Source organism: Triticum aestivum, chromosome 3D (genome assembly GCF_018294505.1).
Source record: "Triticum aestivum cultivar Chinese Spring chromosome 3D, IWGSC CS RefSeq v2.1, whole genome shotgun sequence".
NCBI classification, from domain to species: Eukaryota; Viridiplantae; Streptophyta; class Magnoliopsida; order Poales; family Poaceae; genus Triticum; species Triticum aestivum.
The window spans coordinates 73778374-73789151 of NC_057802.1; the positions used below are offsets into that span (position 1 = coordinate 73778374).

General features: G+C 44.3%; 1 pseudogene; it reads right to left on the minus strand.

Moving 5' to 3' along the window:
* Positions 1–5473: 5473 nt before the first annotated feature.
* LOC123074169 (desmethyl-deoxy-podophyllotoxin synthase-like) lies at positions 5474–9316 on the minus strand (annotated as a pseudogene).
* Between the last annotated feature and the right edge of the window lie 1462 nt (positions 9317–10778).

A 10778-nucleotide genomic window follows, 5' to 3' on the forward strand; every position in this document is an offset into this window, starting at 1 on the left:
TTGCAAGTACACACCAAATAGGGAAGATAGATTTTGCAAGAGGCATAAGTATTTAGAAACTAAATGGTTGCAAGAAAGGCTAGATGCTTGTGCTGAAAATTTAAAATTTCTTTGCCATCCTTGTGAACTTTGCAATGAACGTGATCATTTAAATCCCCGATGCAAATTGTTTCATGATCGTATCGTGTCCAAAAATTGTGATGACTTGATTTCCCTTGCACATCATAATGAACTTAGTTTGCTTTTGGGTTATGAAGAAATGAAACATATAACTAAGGATATGCCGAATTTGTCCTTAGTGTGGACTTTGGTTGACTTGCCCGATGATCGGCAAGCCATAGAGAATAAATGGATTTTCAAGAAGACAGACGCTGGCAGTAATGTTACTGTCTACAAAGCTCGACTTGTTGCGAAAGGTTTTCGACAAGTTCAAGGAGTTGACTATGATGAGACCTTCTCACCCGTAGCGATGCTTAAGTCTGTCCGAATCATGTAGCAATTGCCGCATTTTATGATTATGAAATTTGGCAAATGGATGTCAAAACTGTCTTCCTTAATGGATTTCTTAAAGAAGAGTTGTATATGATGTAACCAGAAGGTTTTGTTGATCCTAAAGGTGCTAACAAAGTGTGCAAGCTCCAGCGAACCATTTATGGACTGGTGCAAGCCTCTCGGAGTTGGAATATACGCTTTGATAGTGTGATCAAAGCATATGGTTTTATACGGACTTTTGGAGAAGTTTATATTTACAAGAAAGTGAGTGGGAGCTCTGTAGCATTTCTAATATTATATGCGGATGACATATTGTTGATTGGAAATAATACAGAATTTCTGGATAGCATAAAAGGATACTTGAATAAGAATTTTTCAATGAAATACCTCGGTGAAGCTGCTTATATATTGGGCATCAAGATCTATAGAGATAGATCAAGAAGCTTAATTGGACTTTCACAAAGCACATACCTTGATAAAGTTTTGAAGAAGTTCAAAATGGATCAGTCAAAGAAAGGGTTCTTGCCTGTGTTACAAGGTGTGAAGTTGAGTCAGACTCAATGCCCGACCACTGCAGAAGATAGAGAGAAAATGGAAATCATTCCCTATGCCTCAGCCATAGGTTCTATCATGTATGCAATGTTGTGTACAATAACTGATGTGTGCCTTCCTATAAGTTTAGCAGGGAGGTACCAAAGTAATCCAGGAGTGGATCACTGGACAGCGGTCAAGAACATCCTGAAATACCTGAAAAGGACTAAGGATATGTTTCTCGTTTATGGAGGTGACAAAGAGCTTGTCGTAAATGGTTACGTCGATGCAAGCTTTGACACTGATCCGTATGACTCTAGGTCGCAAATCGGATACGTATTTATATTGAATGGTGGAGCTGTCAGTTGGTGCAGTTCCAAGCAGAGCGTCGTGGCGGGATCTACGTGTGAAGCGGAGTACATAGTTGCTTCAGAAGCAGCAAATCAAGGAGTTCTTATCCGATCTAGGTGTAATACCTAGTGCATCGGGTCCAATGAAAATCTTTTGTGACAATACTGGAGCAATTGCCTTGGCGAAGGAATCCAGATTTCACAAGAGAACCAAACACATCAAGAGACGCTTCAACTCTATCCGCGGTCAATTCAAGTAGGGAGACATAAACATTTGCAAAATACATACAGGTCTGAATGTTGTAGACCCGTTGACTAAGCCTCTTCTACGAGCAAAACATGATCATCACGAAGACTCCATGGGTATTAGAATCATTACAATGTAATCTAGATTACTGACTCTAGTGCAAGTGGGAGACTGAAGGAAATATGCCCTAGAGGCAATACTAAAGTTGTTATTTATATTTCCTTATATCATGATAAATGTTTATTATTCATGCTAGAATTGTATTAACCGAAAACTTAGTACATGTGTGAATACATAGACAAAAACAGAGTGTCCCTAGTATGCCTCTACTTAACTAGCTCGCTAATCAAAGATGGTTAAGTTTCCTGACCATAGACATGTGTTGTCATTTCATGAACGGGATCACATCATTAGAGAATTATGTGATGGACAAGACCCATCCGTTAGCTTAGCATAATGATCGTTAAGTTTTATTGCTATTGCTTTCTTCATGACTTATACATATTCCTCTGACTATGAGATTATGCAACTCCCGAATACTGGAGGAACACCTTGTGTGCTATCAAACGTCACAACGTAACTGGGTGATTATAAAGATGCTCTACAGGTGTCTCCGAAGGTGTTTGTTGGGTTGGCATAGATCGAGATTAGGATTTGTCACTCCGAGTATCGGAGAGGTATCTCTGGGCCCCCTCGGTAATGCACATCATTATAAGCCTTGAAAGCAATGTGACTAATGAGTTAGTTGCGGGATGATGCATTACGGAACGAGTAAAGAGACTTGCCGGTAACGAGATTGAACTAGGTATGATGATACCGACGATCGAATCTCGGGCAAGTAACATACCGATGACAAAGGGAATAACGTATGTTGTTATTGCGGTTTGACCGATAAAGATCTTCGTAGAATATGTAGGAACCAATATGAGCATCCAGGTTCCGCTATTGGTTATTGACCGGAGATGTGTCTCGGTCATGTCTACATAGTTCTCGAACCCGTAGGGTCCACATGCTTAACGTTCGATGACGATTTGTATTATGAGTTATGTGTTATGGTGACCAAAGTTTGTTCGGAGTCCTAGATGAGATCACGAACATGACGAGGAGTCTCGAAATGGTCGAGAGGTAAAGATTAATATATTGGACGATGATATTCGGACACCGGAATGGTTTCGGAAAGGTTCGGTATATATCGGAGTACCGAGGGGTTACCGGAACCCCCCGGGGAAGTATTGGGCCTACATGGGTCTTAGTGGAGAGAGGGGAGCCCGCAAGGGGTGGCCGCGCGCCAGCCCCCATGGGAGTCCGAATTGGACTAGGGGAGGGGGCGGCGCCCCCCTTTCCCTCTCCCTCTCCCTCCCCTTCCTTTCCCCCTCCGATGAGAAACAAAAAAGGGGGGCGAATCCTACTAGGAGTGGAGTCCTAGTAGGACTCCCCCCATGGCGCGCTCCTGGGTGGCCGGCCTCCTCCTCCCCTCCATTATATACGGGGGCAGGGGGTTACCCCATAACACATCAATTGTTCTCTTAGCCGTGTGCGGTGCCCCCCTCCATAGTTTACTCCTCCGGTCATGGCGACATAGTGCTTAGGCGAAGCCCTACGCGGATCACATCACCATCACCGTCACCACGCCGTCGTGCTGACGGAACTCTCCCTCGACCCTCTGCTTGATCAAGAGTTCGAGGGACGTCATCGAGCTGAACGTGTGCTGAACCCGGAGGTGCCGTACGTTCGGTACTAGATCGGTTGGATCGTGAAGTCGTTCGACTACATCAACCGCGTTAACCTAACACTTCCGTTTTCGGTCTACGATGGTATGTAGGATTTTTTTGTGAAATTGCATGCTACATTCCCTGACAATTTCTAGAGTTGTCAGGAGGCCGATGCGGAGCTCGTCGCCGCGGAGAAGGCTTTGGCGGCCGGAGAAGAAGGTATGCCGACCGTCTCGTTGCCGTCAAGGAGAATGACGACCTCACCAACGCGCTTGGCAAGTCCGTCGTGAAGTTCTACCTTGGCTCAACGAGTGGCCGTCGACTTTGTGTTTAATTTATAGCGCGGAGATGTTTAATTTTCTATGTATGCACTATGGTTGTCATGAACTATTTTCTAGCACGGAGATGTTTTTAAATTTGCAGTACGAGATTTACATGATTTGTTCCGCCGGGGCCTTCGCATTCCCACGAAATCATTTTTGAGGGAGTATCGGATTTTAGCAGATTTGCTAGAGATGCTTAGAGCATTTCCAATAATTTCCTATCTCTAAATTAACCGTTGTTTACGGGAAGTTAAAGCCAAAAAAATTCTCCAACAGTTCTAGTAAACTGGCCTTAATTTTAGAGGATCTCATAAATGAGGTCTTTTCTCATTGTAGGTTTACGGGAGGACCACCTTCCCTTATTGGCGGACTGAAATTTCACCAACTTCCACCCTGCACCCCTGCCCCTGCCACCGCCACCACCCCATTGCCACCACGGCTGGGATCCTGCACCGCCACCTTCTTCTGCCGTGGCCCGAAGGCGCTTCCGTCCTACACCACTCATCTCCTCCTCTGCTACCTCGTCATCATCCCCTTCTTCGCCTCCTCCACTGCCCGCTCCTGCATCCGTCACCAAGCCCTAGCTCAAGAGACCGACGCGGCAAATGTATTTGAGGAAATTGTTCATCCATTTTTTTATGTTTTGAATTTTTTTGTATGACTATGAGGGTTATCATCAAGATATGTTTGGTCCTTTGGATTATAGTACATTGTTGTGCAATTGTGGATAATAGTCTAATATTTACTGCTTCATCTTTCTCCCAACGTCACGGGTATTGATAAGTGTTAAACCATTTTTGTACGTACACGGGACAATGAGGTCTTCCTGGACAAGCAAAAAGTAAACATACTAGAAAGCTCATTTGGAGGAGACGAGTTGTTCCACTCTTATGTTTGCACAATAAACAAGACAACAATCAAATATAGGAAGATATGAACTAGCTATCCATGTTATTTCTTATGCACAACAATTGAAATAACAATATCTGATTTTTTTCCTTTTTGGCACTTCTCTTTGAAGTTCACTTCGGATAACCTCACACACTACCTTCATGATTAGATATGAAACTTACAAGTATTTCACCCGTAGTATGATGCTGATTTTGAAGTCCCTCTCAATATGTACAAAATTGAGGGGCATGTGATCATCACAAGTGGTTGGGCACATCCAGGAGGAAACAATATGGGCCTCTTACCTATTTATGATGTTGATGATATTAATGGTTTTGTACTCAAGTGTGGAGTGCTACCGTTTTGTTACTTGTTTTTTGTGCTTTTGAAACTATTTGGTGTTGTTCATATGGTGCTTGAGTTTATGTTGGATATGTTTGATGAATATAAAATATTTCTTATTGCATGGACTAAATTATAGGAAAATAAACATTTTATAATGGTCATTGAGTTGCACATGGTTTAGAAACACAAACCATGCATGTTCAATGAAATCTCTACATCGCACACAATTATTCTTTCGGTGACGTGTGTGATGTCCGCCTAGTCGCACATGTTTCCTTCTTTCTGACCATGTGCGCCATACCCCCCCTACCGCACATGTTCAGACATAGTTCCGGTCCACATGGTTTAGAAACACAAACCATGTGCAATAAACCCCTACATCGCACACAAGTGTTCCTTGCACAACACGTGCGATGTACCCCCTCCTCCAACCACACATATTTCCATCTTTCAACCCCACCCCCTCCACAAACAACACACATTTGCTTTTTTCCGAGACCTTCCTCCACCCTCTAAAACTGTGCCCGATGCATGTTCTCAACACTGTGTGAATCTTGTATTTGTACCATTGAATTTATTTATTGCAATTTTTTGCTTTATTCAACATTTCAAAGGCAAAGAACAAATATGATAATCCATGCATGACTATAGCCTCAGATGGTATCACGTAGATAGAAGATGTTGTTCTATGCACTGTGTTTCCCTTATTCTAATGCATAAAGGTACAATGTGATGCTTCATGGCACAAGTATGTCGACATGCATCACCACATAATCTAGATCTCCATAGCATTGGACCAGACTTGTGGAATGGCTTTGAGTTGCAGGTCAAACTTTCTGCCCACAGTTAACCCAAATTTCTCGGACATGTCCAGTGACGCCGGGCTGGCTCCATCGGGAAGCTTCCAGTCAAAGTGATAGAGAAAGTTTGCCAATACAATCTCCATAATTGCAGAGCTAAACAACATCCCAGGACATTGTCGCCGCCCAGCACCAAAGGGAGTGAATTCGAAGTATGTCCCATTATAATCCATGTTTTTAGTTTCAAACCTTTCTGGCTTAAAACTGTCTGGATTTTCCCAGTATTTAGGGTCTCGGGAGATTGCGTAGACATTAACATATACAGTTGTGCCTTTAAGAATGTCATAGCCCATAATTTGACAGTCTTCTCTAGCTGCGCGGGCCACAAGAGGACTGGGCGGATGCAATCTAAGAACCTCCTTGATGACCATCTGCATATACTGGAGTTCAACAAGGGGTGGGTATTAGTAATGACAGCTTTATCTTGTCCTAGCACCCGCCTGACCTCTAGCTGCGCCTTAGACATGGCTTCAGGATTGTTCATGAGCTGTGACATTGTCCATGCCAAAACAAGCCCCGTGGTTTCCGTGGCAGCTCCAAGTATGTCCTGAAAATGATGGTCGTGGTTCTTAGAATTAAACATATAGCTAACGGAAAGGTGCGACAGGTCCCGGGAGCCCAGTCACCCGCTTATCCTGTCCGTACAACGGTTTTAAGATTCGTGCGAGTTACTGTTCATGCGCAGGAGATTTTGCAGGGGTCAGAGTAAAAAGTGAGCTGTTGTTGGCAAATTTGATAAATTTGACCTATAATCGAAATCAAATCACATAATAAACTGTCCCTAAAACTATTTCACGCGGTGGCGCCTAACTCTCAGGCGCTGCACTAGTGCAACGCCCAGGAGCTAGGCGCTGCACTGTGTAGTGTGGCGCCTAGCTCTCAGGCGCTGCACTGTGTAGTGTGGCGTCTAGCTCTCAGGCGCTGCACGCTGACTTGAGCACATATGGGTGCGACGCTGGCCGTGTAGCGCTTATCTGTGAGGCGTTGCACAGTAGGGTGTGGCGCCGGCGTGGCGGGCGCTACACAAAAGGGTCAGGGAAGTGAAATAGTTTCGCAACCAGTTCATTCTGTGATTTGATTTCGATTATAAGTCAAAATTGTCAAATTTGCCCTGTTGTTATGCGGTCAAACAGGGACGTCAGAAGCATGCAGCATGCAGAGATAGGGTAGGCAGGACTAGACATGCAGCATGCAGAGATGGTTGAAGTGACAACACAATAGAGCGTGCATGCGACTGCCATCAATGGATTCCTTTTCGCCACGTGTTGTTCAACTTGCTCTGCCGTTTCAGATTTATTGGGCGACCGGAGCTGGTTTCTCTCTCACAAGTGTTCTCTTCCTCTCTCCATTTTTCTATGTGACTTCTTTAGAAAAAAGTAAAGTTCTCTGTCATATGCGCGCTCTCTCTCTCTCTCCATTTTTCTGTCACATCTTCAAAAAGTAAAGTTCACTTTTAAGCGATTACTCTCTTCTTTTTTCTCTGTCACTCTCAAAGTCTCACGCGGGCCGACATGTCAACTCGACAGCTCCCTGCTTGCATCGCTAGGTGGAATCAGCCTACGAGGCACAATGCCAGACTAGGCCTGGAATCATTTCAAATAGACGCATCCTCCCATGCTAAACAACTGTTGCGCCTGCTAATCAAAATTGTGGTACAGTACATTGCACATATCTCTATACGGTGAATTCTGAACGTACGGTTTTGATAAGGCGGTGTCTAGACACCCGGTACTGAAAATCCATTCTCTATAGCTAATAGAGGCGATTAATTATATTGATGCGAATATATCATAGCACATACTAGATTGTATTTTGAACAATTGCCAGCATAGTCTAGTCTATGTCGACACTAAAGGTACTATAGTTACTTAGGGAAGACAACTTGATTCTCATAGAAGATCGAACAATTATGTACATTTACCAAATCAACATAATTCTTTGTTAGCTTTGATTTCCTTACTCGGATTTGACCAATGAGAATATGGAAATACTCCTTCTCTTTGTAAACAGATGACATTTTAAACATTGACACTTCTTTAACATGTATCTTTGACTAATAGTAATATTTTGCCATATGTTTACGGAACTGTTTATATTTTGAACTATTTTACATAACAGTTCTTAGTATACTGTTTTTATCCACCCAACACAAATATTTGTTTATATATCACACTCTTTAAAAAAAATATTACACACTTTCTAGAGAGTCGTGTACTTACGAACTGAGGTTGTATTTGTGAATCATTAAAGAATTAAATTTGTCATCGAAACTCTATATATCTGTAGAACTATTTGCTTTCATATATGTTAATAGAGAATGTACTATTAGCAAGTTCAAATCAAAAGTAAATACCAATATTACTTTATCAAATTAAGGTGTTACATGTAAATTTCATCTTATAGATAGATGCATGGTTAGTTTCCCCAAACAAGTTAAGTGGGTGGTGGGCAACTCCGCCTCGATCTCAGCCGATAGCAGCAAATCGAAGCAAGTGACATAAGGTGAACAGAACAGCATGGCCGGCAGGTATGTGTGTACGGTCTATGAGTTAAAGAAAAGAATACTCACAAATAAGACGGTGCCTATTGCGTCTGTGGTTAGCGGTGATGCTAACGAGTCCTCCTCCTGCATCCTGAGCAGCGCGTCCAGCAGGCCCTCGTCTTCGGCGCCGCAGGCGCCACCGGCGAGCCGCTCAGCCTTGCGCCTCTCGATGATGTCCCCGATGATGCGTCGGATGCTGCCGTAGCTCTTCTTCATGCGGCGTTCGCCGTTGCTCAGCCACCGCACCAACCGGGACGACGGGAAGAGGTCGACGAGGCAGAAGCCTCCCATCAGCTCCATGACTTGGTGGAACTCCCGCAGGTACACGTCCTGCTGCGCCAGCTTGCCGCCGAAAAATGCGCGCGACGCGACGGAGTTGCTGAGCGCCGACACCTTCTCGCTGACGTTGACGACGGCGCCGTTCGAGGCTGCAATGGAGCGGAGGAGGTGGCCCACCTCCTCGGCCCTGACGCCCTCCATGCGCTTCACGCACTTGGAGCTGAGAAGCTCCATGACGCAGATCTTGCGCATCTGGCGCCACCGGTCGCCGTAGGGGGCGAAGATGATGCCGTTGCCGCCACAGGCGGCGATGTCCAGCGTCACGCTGCTCTTCCGGTTTGCGAACGCGACGTCGTGCGTCTTCATCACCAGCGCAGCTGCCTCGGCGCTGGAAACCACCACCGTGGGGAGCTCGCCCAGCTTAAGGAGCATCAGCGGCCCGTACCGGCGAGATAGCTGTGCTATTGTATGGTGCGGGAGGACGCTCACGACATGGTGGAGGCTGCCGATGATCGGCAGGGTCCATGGCCCAGGTGGCAGCCGCTTGCCTGGCTTGCTCTCGCCGCTGGAGGGCTTGAGAAACCAAAGGGCTAGTACCGCGGACAGGGCTATGAAACACAAGCTTAACCACGCTTCCATGGCAGCTAGCTAGGCAGCTTCTTAAGTGAGTGCCTCGTTGGCTATCAGCTTAAGCATGGCGCATCATAAGTACTATTACCGGGACCGGGACGTTTGGATCTGAGACAGGCAGAATCCTAGCCTTGGTCGGCAAGGGATCACATATGGTATCACTTAAATTAGTGTCAAATTAAACATTCCTTTATTATGAGACGGAGGGAGTAGTTTGTGGTCGCTAAGGGTCAAACTTTCGTTCAATTCGTGTGCATGCAGATTGTGGATGAGACAGTCACCGAGCAAAAACATATCCCGTCCATTCCAAGTTTTTATGTAACCGTGCAACCATCATTGAAAATATACTAGCGAACCTCGCGCGGCGGCACGCCGCGTCCGTCTACAGCTTATATTATACATCCTGGTTTATTTTGTGCATTCACTTCATTTGTAATACGTTAATTAGAGAGCAATCTTGGGTTGCAGCAATCGCACAGGGTAATTAAAGAGCGATTTTTTTTCAGATTCTAAATCTTTGGTTGCTACGCTCCATTGAGCAGCTCTCTTTTGTGCTGATAGGGTGGACCCAAGATTTACTGTCAGTCGCTTCTTCTTTCTCGTGTCTGATCTCTCTTCTTTGTGGCACGCTTTCGGCAGGTCCCCCACTTGTGGCGTCTAACGCATAGAGCATCTAAGGCAGTACGACGGTAGTGCGAGGCGTCTTCGCTACATTTCTCATAGGTTCGTATGCTGAATACCGATGATCGAGCACCGGAAAACCTATTACTACACACCGCCCCCTCCGATGATCAACTCATAAATCAGAAAGATACATACCTATAACAATGACACATGTCAAAATTCATAAAAGAATTGGGTCAAGCACAAGTTTTCACCGGCCCTCATCTACTTCTCTCTCGCGAACTTTCCCACAAGTCCCCCACTCGTCGCATGTAGCACGTAGAGCATCTAGAGTAGTACCGCGATAGCGCAAGACGTGCTAGGTGCAGTGAACACTCACCTCACGGGCTGACACTTTTTCGGCAATGCTTGCAGATTCGTCTATGAGCACCGACGATCGAGCACCGAAAAACTTATTACTATGCACCGTTCTGATTCGATTTGTCTTGTTTTGCTGAGAGCTGCTCAGACGTTCAAATGATCTAAAAATTGGAGCGAATCTTCCTTCTAAACATCTTGTACACTCTACATCTTTCTAGTTATGTATACGTAATTATGAAGACACCACTATGAAGATATTTTGTATGCCATATACTATACAAATCTATACCAATATATTGAAGGATACACATATACAAATACACCATTAAAGCACTGTCAGCATATAATCCAAGTAAACATGGATTTTCCCGTTTCTTATTTTCTCGCATTTAAGTGAGTTCGGTTTAAATATGTTTTAAGATGTATGTTTAAAAAAACAAATTTTATTACAAAAACAATTTGAATTGCCCACAATATGATATCTATGATCGTGATTTGGCAAAATACATACAAATAAGTATTAAAGTTTAGTATAAATAGCTATAACAATCTCACATAATAAAGTTCAGAAAAGAATCGAGTCAGGCACAAG